This window comes from Marmota marmota, unplaced genomic scaffold (assembly GCF_001458135.2).
Source record: "Marmota marmota marmota unplaced genomic scaffold, marMar, whole genome shotgun sequence".
In the NCBI taxonomy this organism is placed as follows: Eukaryota; Metazoa; Chordata; class Mammalia; order Rodentia; family Sciuridae; genus Marmota; species Marmota marmota.
The window spans coordinates 318,793-339,233 of record NW_025999931.1 but is presented as its reverse complement, the minus strand read 5'-3'; the positions used below and the strand labels follow the sequence as shown (position 1 = coordinate 339,233).

At 35.7% G+C, this 20,441-nt stretch overlaps 1 pseudogene; it reads right to left on the bottom strand.

Moving 5' to 3' along the window:
- Positions 1-1,639: 1,639 nt before the first annotated feature.
- Positions 1,640-9,019, bottom strand: LOC125615967 (annotated as a pseudogene).
- Between the last annotated feature and the right edge of the window lie 11,422 nt (positions 9,020-20,441).

The window sequence follows — 20,441 nt, the reverse complement described above, 5'->3', positions numbered from 1 at the left end:
ACATGACACCAGCAGTTAACTATTTCCATCTAGATCATCTTCTTACAAACTGCTTTTCTATTTAACAAATCCCTTACCTGCACCTATCTTCCAATGATTTTCACTCTGAGTGTGGTCGAAATCTTCCGCTTCTCAAAAAGTGCACTAATGTTAGAATTCCATGAGCTTCTTTGGACAGAAATGTGTAATTTCTTTATGGTATTCTTCCTAAAAATTTTTAAGCATAGCTTAAAGATCCCATTTTCTGAACTTCAAAATACGAACTTGCTAATTTTAATTACTGGACTATGATTATTTCCTTTTTGCTGATAAGGTCCTAAAGCTATTTTACATGGGGGAGAAGATAAAAGCAAACACATGCATCTTTCTAAGGGCTTTACAGATAATGGCAATAATGGCATAACACTTATAGGCACACTTATTATAGATGACAGATGAGGGAACTAAGGAATGAAGAACTTAGTAACTTATCTAACATTCACAGTAATGTCAGAACTGGGATTAAAATCATCGAAGCTGGTGCCCACAATATGTGCTGTCAATCACACACCACACTGCCTCTCTTGAAAAAGCAGAAATTTTCCTTTAGTTATATTTTATGAAAGACAAAGCAAAATATAGAAACTTGAAGTTTCATTTAGGCAATCACCATGAACTCTATTTTTACCTTATGCAAAATTATTTGATAACAGAGTTCAGAAACACATCTTTTTCTAATTGTATCATTTTTTTTTTAAATTCCAAAGAACAAGGTCATAACACATACAAATTTATTTTAAATAAGCTTTAGAATCAGAATTAAATTACTATAATTAAATTAAATTACTATAATAACCTTTACAGAAACAACAGTAATGAATTTTGGACAATAAAAACTGTAAAACCAGACTGCTGGCAGAGGAAACAACAAACTGTAAGTTAAAAAAATTCATAAACACACATTTATTCAGGAAATACAATTACTAGAGTCCTTAATATTTCAATGATCATTCCATATTATAAAATATTCACAACATGTATTCTTTTAAGTCTATACCAAGTCATGCTGACATTCTTTCCAGATAAGCCATGCTATTTCTTCTACTACATGCTATAATATCCATTTTAATTGTAAACAAAGTATTTGAGCCAAACTATTTAAATACTTGACAAGAAAAAATAAAACATAAACTAAAAATTTAGAAGAGGAGGAAAATGACAACAAAACAAAATAACTCCCTACATATCTGAATCATCAAACTTTTAAAGAACTAGGCCACTATAATCTAGCATTACAGTAAAAGATAAAGTGACCATATCAAGACAGCATGTAATCATCAATGACAACATTTCTCATCTGTAATTTTAAGCTGCTTTTTCAAAGAATAAACACTATCTTTGTAAGTTTTAAAGCAAAAGGGGCATAAAGATTAAACATTAAAAGTTTATATTTAAACTACTAGTTTTTTAATAAAAGAAAAAAGGTAGACTATTATTACTTTCCAAATAAGAAATGCCAAGTATGTTTTATGACTAAATAAATAATATAATCAATCAGCATGTAGCTACAAATTGAAGTATTCTATTCTGATACTTGCAAACAGAATTAGCGGTTCTCAACCCTGGATGTCCCTTAGAACCATCTGGTATGTTTTTTTAAAAAATAAACAAGTGACCCTGATTTAGTTGTACGGGAGGGGACCCAAGTATTATTAATTTTTGAGCTCTGCAGGGCTTTCTAATATGAAACTAAGGTTGAGAAACACTGAGTCAACTCATTTTGACATAATAAGAAAATTAAAGAAAAAAATGGAGGGGGGGTTAACAATTGTAATTTACAAATCAAGCACCTATTATATACTTACTTTATGCTTAGCTTTATTCACAAACCATCCATTTACAAGATGAAAATTCCTTCATTTCCTCATCATACTAGACCACCTTTGTGTATCTTTGGTATTGACTGAACCATTCTATAAGATTTAAAATTCTGAGATATACTATAAAAATTGCATTAATGAAAACAAACTACTGCTACTCATGCTCAACAGTACCAAGCAAAACTACTGTATTTGGCTCATTATGCTATCTTTATTTTAAGAATTATAAATAGGTGCCAACCCACACAAAGAGCAGATTGTGAATTACTGCAAAAGAAAAAACAAAAAATAGCTTACTTAATTTACTGAGATTCAAAACCAAAAAAGATTTAACTTGGCTGAAAGTTCGGATACAGCTGAGACATTGAACCAGGAAGCTATAATTTATAAGGAAATGTTGATATATCCTAAAAGCTACTATAGCTGTAGCTATATTAAAATAAGATTTCTTCAGGGTTTATTTACCCTGTAATGCAAGAATACAAGCATAACAATAACATTAATGTTTTTATATGCACCAATGCTTCTCTTTAATATATTAAGCTCTACAACAAATACCTCTAATAATTTTACAATTAAGTCCATAATTCTTCTATACTACTTTGCTCCCAACATTTTAAAAACACACCAATTAATTTTGAAAATATACAATTTAACAACATGATCCTATCAATAACAAGCATGTTTTTTAGTGGACTATAGACACCATGCAATCCAGTGTTTGTATTTTTTTTTTGTTTTTTACAGTTATTGTCATTGTGGCCATTAGTAGGTCACAAGTAAATCTTCTCTAGCTAAAAAGCAAAATTGAATATAAAGTTTTAAATATATTAGGTCTGTTGCCTGTGTTTTGCAGATCTCATTTTTTCAAAGTGTGACTCCATTTCTTCTAAGACTTTGGGTGTATACCGTACTACCAATTTAACCTTTCCTTGGGCTGCTTTCAGCAGTTCTACAGCTTTTTTGTGATGTTCTCCTTCAACGGTCTGGAAAAAAATGCACACACACAATTGATACTTAGGTTTTGAGCATAATGACAACTATAAATATTTAAAATTAAGTAAAGAGAGTCTTCCTTGCATCAATTCACACAAGATTTGGCACATTCAGGGCGGTATAGCTATAGAGATACTGCATCCTTTCAATGCTAAATCTTGTTTTATCAGTGTGAAATCCAGTGATACATCAATTCTGCTTACAGTCTCGAAATCATTTTTTAAGTTCCAAGTAATTAGCATTTCAATATACATGTCTTATTACTGCACTATGTCAGAATTAAATCAAGCAATTGCCATTCTATAAAAGTAAATATGATGGTACATTTCTAATTTAGTATACTGTTTTAACTACTGAAGAGTTTAATTATGTAATAAAAATCCCATTAAGCACTGGTAATTTACATTGAAGGGATGCAAACCACTTTTAAGAGTGCCTTAAAAAGATCATTGGGCTGGGGACAGAGCTCAGTGATAAAGCACTTGACCAGTATGAGCAAAGCTCCTGATTCAATCCCCAGAGCTGCATTTAAAAAGAAAGAAACAAACATAAAACAACCACTGTCCTAAACAGTACTGCCTAGCATTCACTTAAAGCATTCCTAAACTACAAAGTTTATTAATCCCTTGCAATGGCATCTTCTGTTTCTACAATCCACAGGCACCACCAAGTGGTCACAGAACATTACTGCAAATATAAATAAAATTCATCCTCACCACTCCATTAACAGAAAGAAGTTGATCTCCTCATTTGAGGCCCCCATGCCTATCAGCTATTCCACCTGGAATTATTCTAGATATATAGATTGGAGAGTTTTGTTCTTTGCTTCCCATAATATTGAACCCAAGACTCTCTTCTCTTTTGGGTAGCTCAACAACTCGAGGATGAGAATGTCCTTCACTGGTAGCAAACGCAGTGACAGTAGCCTGAAAAAAATTTTTACATATTTAAAATATATGACCTTTGTTTACTTCAGTTCTTTCATCTCTTTTTAAAAAATACCTTTTTTGTTTTATTTTTTGGCAGTGCTGGTGATTAAACTCAGGGACTCATACATGTTAATAAACATGTACTCTAACACTGAGGTATATCCCTGACCTATCAAACTACTTTTGAGGCATGTATAAACACACACACACACACACACACAAACACACTTAATCAGAGCTTTACAGTTATAAATAGTAGCTGGATTCATCTTGACAAACTCATGCTACATGAAATTCAATTTCAGTTCATAATTCCCCCTTTCCCCTCTTCTCCCCAATCTCCTTGACTTTCTTTGGCTAATCCATTCATTTATATTTGACTGATTCTTTTTATTATACATAAAGATGAAATTCCCTGTGGTATATTTATGAATGCATGTAACATGATTTTTAAAGAATTCAATCTGCATTGTGAGGCACATTTTTGATGTGTGGGTATTCACAAATTCACTGGTCATTCTGAGAGGCTAAGCAGGTTTTTAAGAAATGTAAGCGGAGGCTGAGACACGAGGATTGCGAGTTCGAAGCCAGCCTCAGCAACATCAAGGCTCTAAATAAAATACAAAAAAGGGCTGGGGATGTGGCTCAGTGGTTGAATGCCCCTGAGTTCAATCCCTGGTACCCCTAACCCCCCAAAAAGAAATAATAACTGAAAAGAATATATACTCCAGGACTATGTATGAAACAGAATTTTTTAGCACACTCTCATCCACTGTCTAGAACTTTTGTGTAGTTCCATGTGCAGAGCTTGACAAGCAGGCTTGCTGGGCACATAACATTTAAACAGGAATATTCTACCCTAATGCACTAACAGTCAGGAGCTTCAAGGCCAGATAGCCTGGCATTTGTGTAAAATACACCATACCTATAACAACCTACACAGAGTTGTCCTTATATATATTCATTTTGGCTGCTATATTCTTTGTATACTCTTTGTACCATACACAAAATAAATAATACATCAAGAATTGTCTCTATATTAAGAAAAGCAGGCACATGTATAGCTAACATGAATATTTTTTGTTGCTCTAGCAAACTATCTAATTACAAGTAAAAAAAAAAACCACAGAAGATTTAATAGAGCCATATTCTCTTTAAATTCTAACAGAAAATTAAGATTTTCCTGTTTCATTATGTTTTTAAAGTTAATCAAGGAATCTGGTACCATTTTTTCATGCTGGATCAGGGTACATGAACAAAGGTGCAAGGGGTAAGAAGAAAATCAAGACTTATTTGAAGACCCAAAAAAGCTCTCATTTCCTACCTAACAGAACTAAGGCTCAAAAACTAAATAAGCTGTGAAGGTTATACAACTCAGGTATAAAAACTGAATTTCTATTTTCTACTCTGATAAACCATATCCACAAGTTTAAGTATTTGTATTCAATAGAGAATCCAATCTGTCCTTTTGGAAACCAGGAACTCAATAAAAAAATAATCTGCAATGATTAAGTCTAGTATGTCATCTACTACTCGAATTAACATATCTACCCAAGTAATACACAATGAAATAATGTATTATGAGGGAAAATCTGATATGGAAAAGCACACAAACTCCATCTTCAGCCCTGAAGAGGTAGCCTACTACTGACATTATACCATATTTGCAGAGCTAGGGTAAAGGACAAATCAAATAACCCTATTCTACCATTTACTATTTGTGTGGTGGTTTGAGACAAATAATCTAATCTTGATACTTCCTCATCAATGAGAAATTCATCCTCAATTATAAAATTATAAAATCGATGCTATTTTGCATGTAAATATGTTGTATATAACACAATTATGTATTTCATATGTATATAATTAATGTATGTGAGAGCATTTTCAATGCCTTATCTAAACTACTTACAGTAATAAAAATGTTCTACTTCTTAGTACTTGGGAAGCTTGGTATAATTTGAAAGATATTATGTTAGCTTCTAAAATAAGCTTATTATGAATCTAATAATTGTATATTTTCAACCTCTAATTTATGAAGAATTCTCACTTTTGGCAAATAAACAAATTTACCTTTGCAGTTGCATTAGCTCTCACTTCAGGACTGCTACTGATATCTACAGTTTCATAGACATGTTCATATACCTGCAAAACATAAAAGTTGTTATATTTTAAATCTTGGAATATATCATGTTTGATTTCTCTGTAAAGTTAAATGTATTAACTTTTAATCATATTTACTCACCTCTCTTACAGCATTGCAGAACTCACTTTGAAGGACTCTTTGTAAAGCCTGAAGTTTCTGTGGTGGTACCTCTCCACTCCTTTGTAGTTTTTCCAACAATTCAATGGCTCTAAAAATATCTAGAGTTAAACAAACACATACTGATAGATAACTTTCTCTAAGGATTCTTGAAATGCCTATGTAACACTGTAGGAATTAGTATTAATTTCCCAAGGACTAACAGTATGCAGAAAATAGAAGGGGTAAAACAAAGCATCTGTGTTTTTGTATGAGAAAGAGGAGATAATTCATGTACACATTGAGAACAGGAATGTAAAATCTGAGCACATTAAATTTTACAGATTTTAAAATTTCTCATGTTACAGAAGTATAGTTTAAAAAATAATTGAGAGACAGACAAACTGAATATAAACTACTAAATGTCACAGGAAAGGACTGGGGCTCAGATGTGACAGATATGTTAACTGCACTGCTTCAAAAAAAGCCAGTAGCAATATTGGAACTATTTAAGCAATAAAAATTTACTTAATTATCATATTAGTAATCAAAGCACTGAATAGCAGACCACGTGCTAGTGAAATCACTGGTCATTTCCTAAAGATAAACATGATATATGCATAGATATGAACTATTTAATAACAGATCGAGTTAGTGGCTAGGACACATTTAAATTAAAAGTAAACTGAATAAAATTAACTGATTTGTTTTCAAGTTAGGATTGTTAACACAATGTTTTAATTCAGACAATTTCAATCAAATACGTAGTTTTAAAAATAAAACATAAAAAACTAGCTATGTAATTCTGTTCTTCATACCAGTTGTGAGACCTTGAACAAATTACTTAAACTCCTTGTGTCTCAGTGCCTTTCACTGTAAAATGCAAATAATACACCTTCTTCATAAAAGGCATTTGATGACCAAACAAAATAATATTTTTAAAGAGGCTTAGCAAACATAAATATAATGTTACACTGGCATCAGTCTTAAAAAATATTAAGGGGTTGCATACATTTATACAAATCCATTAAGCATGTTAGTCAATTGTCATTGAGAAGTGTGGGGATGTGTTTTATTAAGAAACACTACAAGATTCAAAGTTATGTTCAACAATTAATGATAATATCTGTTTGATTTTTTTTCTTACCTGTTTTTGTACCTTTGTGAATTAAGTTTTGATGATTTAGAAGGCACTATCCCCCCCCCCCACTGCCTCCCACTGCCATTACCAGGGATTGAACACAGAGCCTTAAACATTTGAGGCAAGCACTCCACCAATAAACTACATACCCAACTCTTTTTGTTGTATTTTGAGAAAGGGTCTCATTAAGTTGCCAAATCAGGCTTTGGACTTAGGATCCTCCTGCCTCAGTCTCTGCAGTAGCTGAGATTACAGACATACACTACTGTGCCCAACTGGCACTCAGGACCTTGAATACATGTACTGATATTGTACTGTAGGATTACTGGGAGTTATTTGTTAATAGAGTTCTGAGATAATTTAACTTTCCTATGCTGCTGAATAGAACCACTTATAATTCATCCCTACCAAGGTGCTGAAGATTCTACTGAAGAACTTAAAAAAAAAAATTCAACAACAAAAAGCAAAGACAACTACCCAAACTAAATGCTAGGGGATGAAGTTCCACATTTTGCACTGCATTTAAAAATACAAGACTGCCACATGTTAGAATTCTACAACTACCTACCTTTAAAAGAAAAACACCTACTTCTGTTAGCACCAACAGATTTGTTCCTTTCTGCAAAGCACATCGTCATTGTGCTCAGGAGGAAGATGTCACCTTTGTCTTAAGCCTATCTTAGAAAGTCTACTCAGAGAAGCTACTCTTCTGTTATAAAATTATGCTTCAATAAATGGCCTGGTAGGCTGTAGAGAAACAATCTTATTTATAAAAAAAAAGACTTCCAAATGAGGAACACCATAAAGAGCAAACTAACAATCATATGTGCACATTTGTTTGTGGGAAGGGATAANTAAAGAATATGCTCTAGGGTTCAATCCCCAAGAACGGTAACAAAAAAAAAAAAAAAAAAAAAAAAAAAAAAAAAAAGAAAGAAAGAAAAGAAAACCTTCAAATGCTTGTGTGTCAAAAGCGTGTTGAAATTGTCTGAAACAAAGGATTTGGGGAAGACAATGGAGCGTTCAAAATCTTAATATCTGTATTTTCACTGACTCTCTGGTCTGTAACTACACAGCAAACTAGGTTTTACCTTTGTTAACAGTTTCCTTCAAGAAGCAATCAACTAATCACAGTTTGCAATTGTAGGGTGTGTAAAAAAATATATATGATCGCACCTGCCAAGTGTTTTACAATCTACCACTACTTCACATAAGTTACATAACAAGCTTTCCAAGATCAAGTCAGTAGGATTGTTTTGAAAAGCATCCTCGTGCCTGAGAGGGGTACCAATGCTAGGAAATACCAAATTACGAATGCAAGGGAGGCTGTGGTAAAAGTAACGAAGAAGGGAGGGCGAGTTCTTGTGGAAAAGTGCCGTGTGTCCGGATATTGTGCGATATGTAGGTGAAGGCAAGCCCACTAGGTTTGTGCAAGTGTATGTACAACGTGTGTAGAGGATCCGAACAGGGTGTGTGACATGTGTTGTTCTGGTTTACAGATCCCTAAATGCCACATCTGCTGTGCCCACCCAGAGGGTGCGTGTGCGGCGTATGTCGGCAAACGTGAGCAGATTGTAATTAACTGTGCTATGCCCCGGGACAGTGCGTGTGAACACACAGGGGTCTAGCGAACAGTCAAAAAATCATAAGCGCCCTCCACCGTGTGAATGACAGCGACGTCAGCGGCCGCCACGCAAGGAGCAGGCAGGTTCAGAGTCTGAGCCTGGGCAACCTCTCCTTCTCTCCAGTGACACCGCACTTCCTCATCCCTTCCACCCACCTCGGTCGGGACATTGGCTGCACTCACCTCTCTCCAGGCATACAGGTTCGCCCAGCTCCGCCATCTTCTCCCTTAGCAATACAGAACGACAGGAAATGACGAAAGAGAAGCTGCGGTAGGCGGAGCCTAGCGAGAGCCGGAAGGGCGTGGGTCGACCGGTACCGCGAGATCAGGAAGGACAAATGCTCACTCCTCAAAGTACATTACGGGGTACCTTTTCGTAGTGTGGGTTGACACTGTTGTTCTTGGGGTCGCCAGAATCTCGGATTCCCAGGCCTCCCAGATTGAAAAGAACTTTTCCCCTGCCTCCTGCTCCCTGCCCTGGCTTCGCGCCTTTCCCAAAGCTTGGAGCCCTTTGTAGATGAGTCACACTCCGTGGATTCTACTTCCAGGATTGTGGACTGCTCACTTACCCCTTTTTGGCCTCAGTTTCTCCATCTGTGAGACAAAAGTTTCTATCTCCAAGGTCTTTTAAAATTCCTGAATGCCAAGATTAGGTGACAGTTAAGTGTGTACATGACATTATGAATTCTTGGTTCTGGCAGCCTTACTTTAACTTTAAAAAGCCAAAGCTTGAATCTTACTCATATCTGCAAGTACAAAGAAAATGGGCCATAACTGGGTAAGGGAGGAAGAAAGGCTTTAGTGTACTGTACAGTAACAGTCTTAAGAAACTGATTCAGAATCTTACGTAAATATAAAAGAAATATCATATAATAATACTATTTAGGGCCACTTTTGAAATTTTCATGAGCCAAGAAAAAATGCTTTTTTGCCCCATATTTGGATTCTACTGACCTATCCAAGCCCTTAGTTTGTGTTGATGTTGTTAGATTCTTTCACATTTAAGTTTTAAAAACTTCATAACCATGTCATTTTAATAATCTGGTTGCTTCTGGCCTGCTCTTGCCATTCATCTTCAACACTTTGTTCTAATCCATTTAATGTCCCCACCAGAAACTTTGGTTTCTCTATTCCCTATTTCTCAAGTCTTATGTACTCTGACCCTAACTCATCCAGCTACCCTCATTTCTAATTATCCCTAAGGCTAACCACGACTCCAGTCAAGATGGTATATTCAAAACCATGTTTATCCTAGTTTCCATATCTTTCTCTGTGTTCTTGTAGGGAATGCCCATTTTTATCCCCTACTCTCCAAACATCATACACATTCAACTGAACTCATTTTCCAGGTTCCTGCTCAAGATGTGTCGCTTCTGCTAAGTCTTCCCTTTTTCTATATTGTTTCAACACCTTGGTACTCTGAGGATTCTAACACCTAACACCCTACAATAACACCCATGTACTTATTTCTTATTCATTTTATCATTTTTTTCTGCCACAAATGTGTTCAAGAAGTATTTATTAAATGCCCAATGCCCACCAGGTGCTTTCTTAGAAATACTGTGTGGAACAAGAAATATGCAAACATTACCCTTATTTCTTCAAGTATTTTTCCTTCCTAGTCTTTCTGCACTCCTTTGGTGGAGTTAGGTACATGAATATTCAACCATGTGACATTGCCTCAAAAGTTAATTTTCACTGTTAATTTTGTTTTTTTTCAAGTTTTCTCTGTTTCCTTGTGGTTAATTCCCATGTCTTTGTGTTTACTAATTTGCTTTTTCAATATCATACATTCCTTTAATCCCACGTGTTTCACTTTTCATCTCAGACATTGTGGTTTTCCCTCTAGTCCTTTGATGTGTATGTGTATGTGTCTTCCATGTCTTTATTTAATATGCCAAATCTTTCCTATAGCTTCTTCTATAAAATTATAATTATAACCTTGGTGTCTTTTTTTTTTACTAATTCTATCATCTATGTTGTTTCTGACATTGTCTTATGTTAATTGATTTTTCTAAGTATTATGGCTTACAATTTTTTGCTTATTTGAAAATAGTTTTGTCCTTTTGACACTTAATTTTAATCTTTGCTAGGTGGAACAAATTTGGCCTTTAGTGGAGGGCTAATTGAACCTCACTACTAAGGCAATATCCTTCTAAGTTTTTACCCCATGATCCATGTAAATTATGTGGATTTTCTATTCTGTCAGGAACAGGAACTCTTTTCATGAATTGGGATTATGGATCGTTTACTTTGCACTTTTTTTGTATAGTCTTTTCCTTGTTTCTGGTAATTAACACATAATTATCATTACATTTCATAATACCAGGGGTAAGTAGAAATAATAAAAAGTCACATTCTAAGGATTGGGAACCCAAATAGCATGTATTTCTCATTAACAGCACTGGAAGCTAGGACACAGCTATTACATTTTTAGGAAAAATAATTCCCAACCTTTAATTCTATATTCAACTGTATTAGCTTTTCTAGGACAGCCATAATAAAGAATGACAAATTGTTTGGCTTAAAACAAGAGCTATTTATTGTCTCAAATTTCTGGTAGCAAGAAGTCAGAAATCAAGGCAGTATACTCTAAAGCTGTAAAAGAATCATTTTTTTGTCTTTTCCTAACTTTCTAGTAAATGCCTGGCAATCTTTGATGATCCCTGACTTGAAGCTACATTATTCCAATATTTGCTTTCACTGTCCCTTGACATTCCCTTGGACAACTTATAAGGATATGACCTACTCCAGTATGACTTAATCTTAATTAATTACATCATTAGTCACATCAACGGCCCCATTTCCAGATATGTTCACCCTCTGAGGTACAGGGATTGATTTTAACATATCTTTTTTTTTAGGGGGAGAGACACAAATAAACCCATAAAACCAAATTGTACATGAAAAGTGAAGGTATAATAAAAATGTTTTAGGGCTGTAGGTATAACATAGTGGTAAAGCACTTTTCTAGTATATATAATGACCTGGGTTTGATCCCCGGCACCACCAAATTTATCCATCCATCATCTATCTATCTAATCTATCTACCTATATATCTGTTACATAAGTTCTAAAAAAATTGTGCTTTCCATATATACTTTCTCAAGAGCTACTAGAAAAAGTGTTCCATCAAAATTAGGAAGTTAGCTGAGAAAGAGGTTCTATCAAGGAAACAGAATCCAGCATAGACAAGATTAATATAATTTCACGGTTATTGGTTTATTAGAGCTGTACAGAGAAATAGAGTCATTAGCATGTACAGCCACACACAGGGATTTATTATGAGGGATTGGTTTAGGTGACTATGGAGGCTGAGAATTCTCGTGATCTGCTGTTTGTCAGCTGGAAACCCAGGAAAGATGGTAGTATATTTCCAATTCAAACCCAAAGACCTTGAGACCCAGAGAAGCCAATTGTCTCTCATAGTCCAAGTAAGAACCTGGAGCATCAAAGTCCAAGGCATAAGATGGATATACTAGTTTAAGCAGAAAGAACAAATTTCCACTTTTTCTTCCATTCAGGCTCTTCATGGATTTGATGAGCCTACCCACATTAATGACGCTGATCTTTACTCAGTTTACCAATTCAAATGCTAAACTAGAAGCCAACACACAGAGAAATAATGTTTTACCAGCTCTCTGAGCATCCCTTAGCCCAGCCACATTAAATTAATCCTCATAATCATGAAGGAAAGACCAAGATAACAGCCATGCAGCTTGCCTGCAGAGCAACTCATCCACACTAGAGCAGGGAAGAGGATTAGTGGAGCTATCATCAAGGAAAAAAAGAAATTTGTCATTCACTAATGGAATGACAATAAAACAAACTTTTTTTGTACCATGGATTGAACCCAGGGACACTTAACAACTGAGCCATATCCCCAGCATTTTTAATTCTATTTTTTGAGACAGTGTCTCCCTGAGTTGTTCAAGAACTCACTAAGTTGCTGAGGTCAGCTTTGAACTTGCAATCCTCCTGCCTCAGCCTCCTGAGCTGCTAGGATTATAGGAGTGTGCTACCATGCTGGGCATTAAAATAAACCTTTCTGTGGAGAATTTGAGGATGAATTGGTGACAAGCACATATAAAATGAAGCAAACATGGGTAGGGGAGTGAAATAATTACAAAATAAAAAAAATGGAAATATAATGGTAGGATACAAGATGGATCAGCTACATATAGCATATCTATAGCAAGTAAAGAGTGTGCTCAAAAATGGGACTCTTGTGATCCAGAAGTGACTGAATCACAGGGCTCTGACCTCATCAATGAATTGATTCATTCATGCTTTCCTAGCTGTGGTCATTATTGGAGGTGATAGAAACTGGAAGGTGAAACCTAGTTGGAAGGAAAGGGTCCTCAGGGGCATGCCCTTGAGGACTATATCTTTCCCTGGCTCCAACCTCTTTCTCTTCCTATGCTTACTGCTGCCATAACTTGAGCAGCTTTTTACTGCCATGCCCTTCCATCATAATGTTCTGCCTTACTTCAGGCCCAAAGCAGAGACTAAAGTGTTTTAGAAACTGCTTTGGAGAGTGATAAATAATTTTCAAATTAACTAACAACCCATTTGTCCTCAACATAACAAAATAAACACAAGAATGAACTATTGTGTAAGGAAAGAGTTCCAAAATGCTCCTGTATAATCAATCAATCATATTAGGAAGAGAACTAGAGAGTCCAGCTCCTTCACTTTACAGAAGAGAAGATAGATCAGAGTCCTGTATCTCAAAGGAGGAGATTCTGAGCATGAATAAGGGAGAGTCACATTTTCTTTTCTACCTCTGCCAGGTTATTAACGCACCTGGCTTCCTATTCAAGAATTGTCCTTTCTGTGTAAAAACCCCTTTCCTCTATTGCTGTGCCCTGTTACTTCCTGCCTCAGAAATGAAAAGAACCTTTAAAATCAGAAAAGGAAGTTTGAGTCTAGACAAATCCCAGGGAAAGCTAAATTATGCAAATTTAGTTTTTTTGTATAACAAATGAGAGTCCCAAGTAGGTTGCCAGCATACTGAAAGCTTAACCTAAGACACTGCAAATACAGTATACTAGGATAGCATTAATAAAGAGAAAAAGGGAGTGGGTGTGGCCTGTTCAGGGAAGGAGGCTCTTTCTCAGGAATTAGGCAAATGGAAACCAAGGTGAGGTGCTAAAAATGGAATGTTTTAGTGTTTTTTTTAACCTGTTGATCATACACAAATAGGCACTGCTAGATGAAATAGGTATTTACAACAGTAGAAAGCTGCTTTTAAGAAAAGGGATATATTCAGGCTTTTGACAGTATGATCTTTTGTGTTTTTTGCAGAGTTTCTATGATATATACTCAGAAAAGTAAAATTTTGGATAAATGGCTTTCTTTATTTGATGTGAATTATACCTTCAAATGGTAAAATAGCCTGCATTTTAAGCAAATTAAACATTATGTAAAAGTACTTGGTCTAATCAATTAAACATAACATTATGAGGAAATCTTTTCATGAACACCCTTTTAAGGGAAATTTTATAATAGAGCTCAATTCAGATCATAAAACCCTGTGTTAGAGTTTCAAAGATCTAAAGTAAATCCTAATTCCTGTTAGGATGAGTTTCAGATTATATTAAAGTGTAAGAGTTGACATTTTCAATGTCAATTTTTTCATCATCACTCCATAGTACATGGAAAGGCACAGATTGATGTATTTTTCTGGCATCTTTCTGACGCACCCTTGCCCTAAATAAATCTGTTTGCCAGGATCTTGTCGCTTAAATTAGCCATCTGAAACTCTTGGTCCTGCCAACACAGGCAGTCGTGCCAATGTTCTCAGCATCTACTGGCACATGAGCTATTGCCTTTTTCTTTGGCTTTCTACAAGTACCTGGGGCCATCATACTTCCTTCACAATACAACAGTCTGGCCTAGGTGTCCCTGAGAAAGACTTCAGGATTGGTTGGACTCACTCTAGTTATCTCCAGGGTGTGCATCCTTCACAATATATTTTCAGCCACACAATATATTGCTCAAAATTTGTCATGCACATACTTGCCGATTGTCAGAGCCACCTGTCAGAGATGAGAACCTTTTAAGAAAGCTTTCACTATTAGCTGACTTTTGTTTAAAGGACATAAACATTATTTCAGACCTGTCAAAACAGGCATAGTAGATAGATATACAGGCAGAAAAGAAAACTTCCAATTGACAGGGCCCTTTAAGAATGGTTCTTGTTAACCTAGGCTGAGAATATGAAGTAAAACAAACATATCCTTGATTTTTCTATTAGGCTATGAAAGAAAACTTTGAGCTGCAAAAGAATCTTTCTGCAATATGTAGCAATACCCAAGGTATTTTACTTTATAAGAAAAGCTTTGTCTATTCAAAAGGTCAGCAACCATTGGGAAGTAGACAGATACACACACACACACACACACACACACACACGCACGCACACAATGGCAAAGAAGTACATCATAATTTTCACCAAATCTGCACATCAGAATTCTCCACAGGACTTTGCAAATGTATTTATGAGGCAGCTAAAGCAGTGCTTAGAGGGAAATCTATAGCTATATATGCCTATATTTAAAAAGAAACAAGATCTCCAACCTCCAAAGAGGAAAAGACTAAACACAAAACTAAATAGAAGGAAGGAAACACAAAGGCTACAGCAGAAATAAAATATAAGTAATATAGAGTAGAAAAAAGTAAAGTAATTGAGGGAATCGGTGAAACCAAAATTTGGTTTCTTGGAAAAGGACAACAAAATGACAATACTTTAGCCAGACTGTGAAAGGATAAAAAAGACATTACTAACATCAGGAAGGTAATACCAAACTTAAGGGAATTAAAAGAAGTATAGTGAATATTATGAAACCCTCTCCCACATGCGTGCACACATATACACATTAATATGTGCAAATTATATACTATACATATACATATATATATAATATTATATATATATATATTTACATATATATATATATATATATATATATATATATATATGCCATCTAAGTTATCTAGTTTGCTGACACATGCAATGGTGTGTATGTATGTGTATATATATGTATTTATACATGTATTTATGTACATATGTGTGTATACATACATACATATTCATTGTGTAAATTGTGATTCTGAAACTCTCCAGTATGGGTATAAACCTTTGTATTTCTAAAAATTTCAATTTTTTTTTGTGACATGCATTCTTTGTTGAGAACTACTGGCCTAGAACATAGTAAGCATTAAAAAATGTTGACTAACAAATACTTATGTATCATTCAGGATCAGGTAAAGTTGCATATAAACACAAATGTCCAAAATAATAGTGCAGTTTGTGTAGGAAAAGGAAATCCAGAGATAAGTAATTTGGAACAAGTATGATCGCTCCACAGTGACATCAGAGATCCTGGTTTTTGTTATTTTGTACCATTATTCCAGGACATGGCTTCCATAGTCAAATTTACTAATGAGCTGGGCAGTTTTCAGGTGTTGCAGTCATTACATGTGAATTATACATGAGAAAAAAAGAATAAGGATTTGCAGAAGGGTAAAAATTGCCCTTCCCAGTTGAGTAAGCCTTTATGAAGCTCTTTTCCAGAGGTTCCATGTAATATTTTTACCTTTATATCAATAGCCAGAACTTAGTCACATGACTCCATCTGCTGCAAAATAACCAGAAAATAAAGTCATTATTTTTGTCTTACCTTATTTTATTTTTGGTTCTGGGGATAGAATTCAGGGCTTGCATGCATAATAAGCTATACTCTACCACTTCCAGCCCTGAAGTCATTTGTTTATTTGAGTTTTGGCACTAAGGATTAAACCCAGGGCCTCACACATGCGAGGAAACCACTCTGCCACAGTGTTATACCTCGGGGCCCTGGAAATCTTTTGTTTCAAATGATAATAGATGCAGCTATTAAATCTCAACTCTGTCCCTAAGGAACAAGGGGGAAATGGACACTAGGATAAGTTCTTCCCAGTTTTGCCATATCATATCCCAACTTCTACAACTCACCTATAAACTTAGTTTCTAGAGCAATCTAAGTCAATGGATTGATTTTCCCTCACTGGAGTTTTTCAAAAAATTATCTCAAGAGTACTTACTAAGTAGGTGCTGTTTGAGAGAGGAGAAATAGCATGTTCCTGCTCCAGGGAACTTTTAAACAATTTGTGCAAAAGAAACCCATATAAAAGGAACAATCCAGAATGCTATGTACCAGTATGTTCTGGAGAACTGTTTTGTGGTTTGAACCACTACCTTAAGCTTAAAAACTTATTTGATCTAAAAACGATCTCAAACTAACTTTAAATGAACCACATTACTATGTTGACCTATACTGAGGAGGAATATTAATATTTGTCAACAATAAAGCATTCCAAAGTGTGAAGGTTAAAACAAAGCAATAAAAAATGCTCTTCAAATCTGTTGTTCTTAATGCTTCTTGTAACTTTTCAGGTATAGATGAAACCTTGCAAAATAATATTAGAATAATTTTTAGCTTCTTAATCTTTCCACTGATGTAATCATCAAATGACTGGTTGGAGGTAAAACAGACCTAGACTATAACCTTATCAAATCAATTTAGCAAATATGTTCTTATTACCAACTAGAGCAAGAGATACCAAAAGACACTTCTGTCAACGAGCTCACAAACCAGGGGAGGAGACAGGTATACAAGGAGAGATGGTGCTAAAGGTTTTTCAAATTATTGCTGTTCATCTTGTTGCTTTAGTCATAGGGATTTTAAGAGAGGTGTAATGCATGGTAAAATAAAGAGTGGGAAGAAATGATTCCTCACTGGAAGCAACCAGAAAACACAACAGAGCAGTGGTTCCCAACCAGAGGCAATTATGGAGCCCAGAGCACATCTGGCAATATTTGAACATATTTTAAATTGTCAGGACTGTGGACAGTGGGCAGGGGTGAGGATTGCTATGAGCTCTAGGGAGCAGGGGCCAGGGATGTTGTTAAACATTTTACAATGCACAAGACAACTACTCACAGCAAAGAAAATACAAGATGCTTGTAGTAGCAAGGTCTAGAAATCCACTTTAGTAAGAAAAAAACATTGTACAGGGATGATTAGAATTTTCTCAAGTAGAGAACAGGGATTCCAGAGAGAAGGCTGTGCGAGCAAAGTCATGTGGGAAAAAGGAAAAAATTCATGTACTGTTTGTGAATTGACGAATGGTTCCATGGAGGTGTAAGGTACCAACTGGGGTACGGTAGGGAGAAAGAACGGTCACCTTTGAGGTTGAGGCAGATTGTGGAGCATCCTGCGTTCTTGGGTTTCATTTTCTGGACTGGAGTAAGCCACTAAGGGTTAAAAAAGTTGAAGCAATTAAATTAAAACTGTGTTTTAGAGATGTAATCAAAGGGAGAAGAAGCTTTGATTCTTAGCATATAGTAAGAAAATTATTTTTGAGGAAGACAATCACCTTCATTTAGGAGTTGTCTGTTGTTAAGCACTGGTTGTTGCAAAATCCCAAGGAGAAAGAAGGAGGGATTCTGTGTCATTGGACTGGGGTGAGATGGGAAGTGAGGAAATAAGGAAGGACAGTGGGTAAAAGAGGTACAACCCTGGAATTTGCACCACCGACTGCAGATCTTCAGTAAAGTTCACAAAAATCACATGTTCACTGTTTGGAATTCTTTTTTTAGAGAATTTTAATATATATCTTTTTTTTTAATTTTCGGCAGACACAACCTCTTTGTTTGTATGTGGTGCTGAGGATTGAACCCTGGCCTCATGCATGGCAGGCGAGCATGCTACCACTTGAGCCACATCCCCAGCCCTGTTTGGAATTCTTTTGGGAAATGATTGCATTTGGCTTGGCTAAGAATTGGCAGGGAGGGTGGTGATAATGGGGCAATGGCGGTTGGAGATAGGACACCGAATTGGGAGGTTTCTGTAATGGGCAGTTTCACCTCCCTCTACTTCCATCTAGATGTTGTTGTCCTGCTCCAGAAAGCTGCTGATGCTCTTCTGATGTGCTGTGCTTATGCACACCTTCTGCCTTCTCTCTTGCCTTTCTCTCAGTTTGGTATACTTTTCTCCTCTTTCCTGCAAACTTGTGTTCACCCTTCAAGGCCCACTTCAAATGTTCCATTCTCCATGCTATATTTTATATCAATTCTCAGTATTCTATTGTGTTTACTAAAGTGTTTATTTTCCTTAACCAGAGAATAAAGCCCTCAAGGGTAAGAATGCATTTTATGGGTTGGGGTTGTAGCTCAGTGGTAGAGTGCTTGCCTTGCACGGGTGAGGCCCTGGATTTGATCCTTGGCATTACATAAAAATAAATAAATAAACAAAAATAAAGATATTCTGTTCATCTACAACTAAAATAATGCATTTTACTCATTCCTGACTCCCCAGCAGAGTGACTAGCATAATACCCCTGCTCAGTGATCACTGAGCAAAGCATGGGCAATATCAGCAAGTGGCAGAAAGAGTAGCTCCAGGACTATTGTCTGACTATTAAAACTGCACTTTTCCTCCTTATTAATTTCATGTTTTAAATTTCATCCCCTTGTTTAAATATTTCCTTCCGATACATGATATGCTATCAGGAAGGGAAAAACCAGAATATGGCTTTAAGCTCTGAATGAATGGGCCAAAATCATATTTTAATATGCTTTTTAGAGTACTTCCATGTTATTAATTTAACATTGACCATCTTATTAAGATTCCATTATTAAGGAAACAATTATAAAAATCATTAAGAACATTTTCATAGATCTTAACCTCTGACTCATCTTGCTAGTTTTTCAATTAACCTGACCTAAACTTCCCTCATTTGGAGTATCAGGTAAAATTGTATTTTCCTAATCATTAGTAAACACTTATCTTTGGGCTGATGTTTGTGTTTTTACTGTTGTTGTTAATGTGAGTTCTATACAGGAACAGGTGCACATGTGGGATGATGCGCAGGTCTGATTTAAATTCACCTTTCCAAAACCTCTTCCCCATGTTATGCACTGTCTTTGTCTAGCACTTCCAAAGTATTTCCTTTAAGTTAACCCAGAATGCATATATCAATTTTAGCTTCTCTTAAGCTAGGGAAAATCTCTTCTGGCTTCAGAAACCTGTATTTGGAATGTGGATCATTTGTCCTATTCATCATTTTTTTTTTTTTTGTGGTGCTGAGTATTGAACCCAGGTCCTTATGTATGTAAGGCAAGCACTCTACCAATTGAGCTATATTCCAGCCCTCTGTCATTTAATCTTACATTCCCCTTCAGAATTTAGTCAACCCTTTTATGAAAGTATAAGATGGCTCAGGTTGGGGGCGTTCGAATATTTTAGGCTAAGATTTAACGGAGGAGTCACTCACCTGTGTCTGGGGAAGTAGTAGAGGTAATACCACAGTTTCAAGGGCTCCTATAGCCCTAGCAAATTTCTCATATGACTCTCATTTTTCTTCTTTTCTCAACACTCTCACAGCCTCCCCATCACAATGTGCATAAGAGATGATTAAGAACAATCTCATTACTTCCCTTATCTTTTGTCCCATGCTACCAGGCCATTCTTAATAACCTGCCCTATATTCCTTTGTTTATTCCCTTTCCTTACTCCATTCCTTTTTCTCACTTCTATTCCTGTTTTGTGCTCTGTAATCCATCACCAGCAAAAACCTCTTCTCTGAATGTCCCCTACACGTT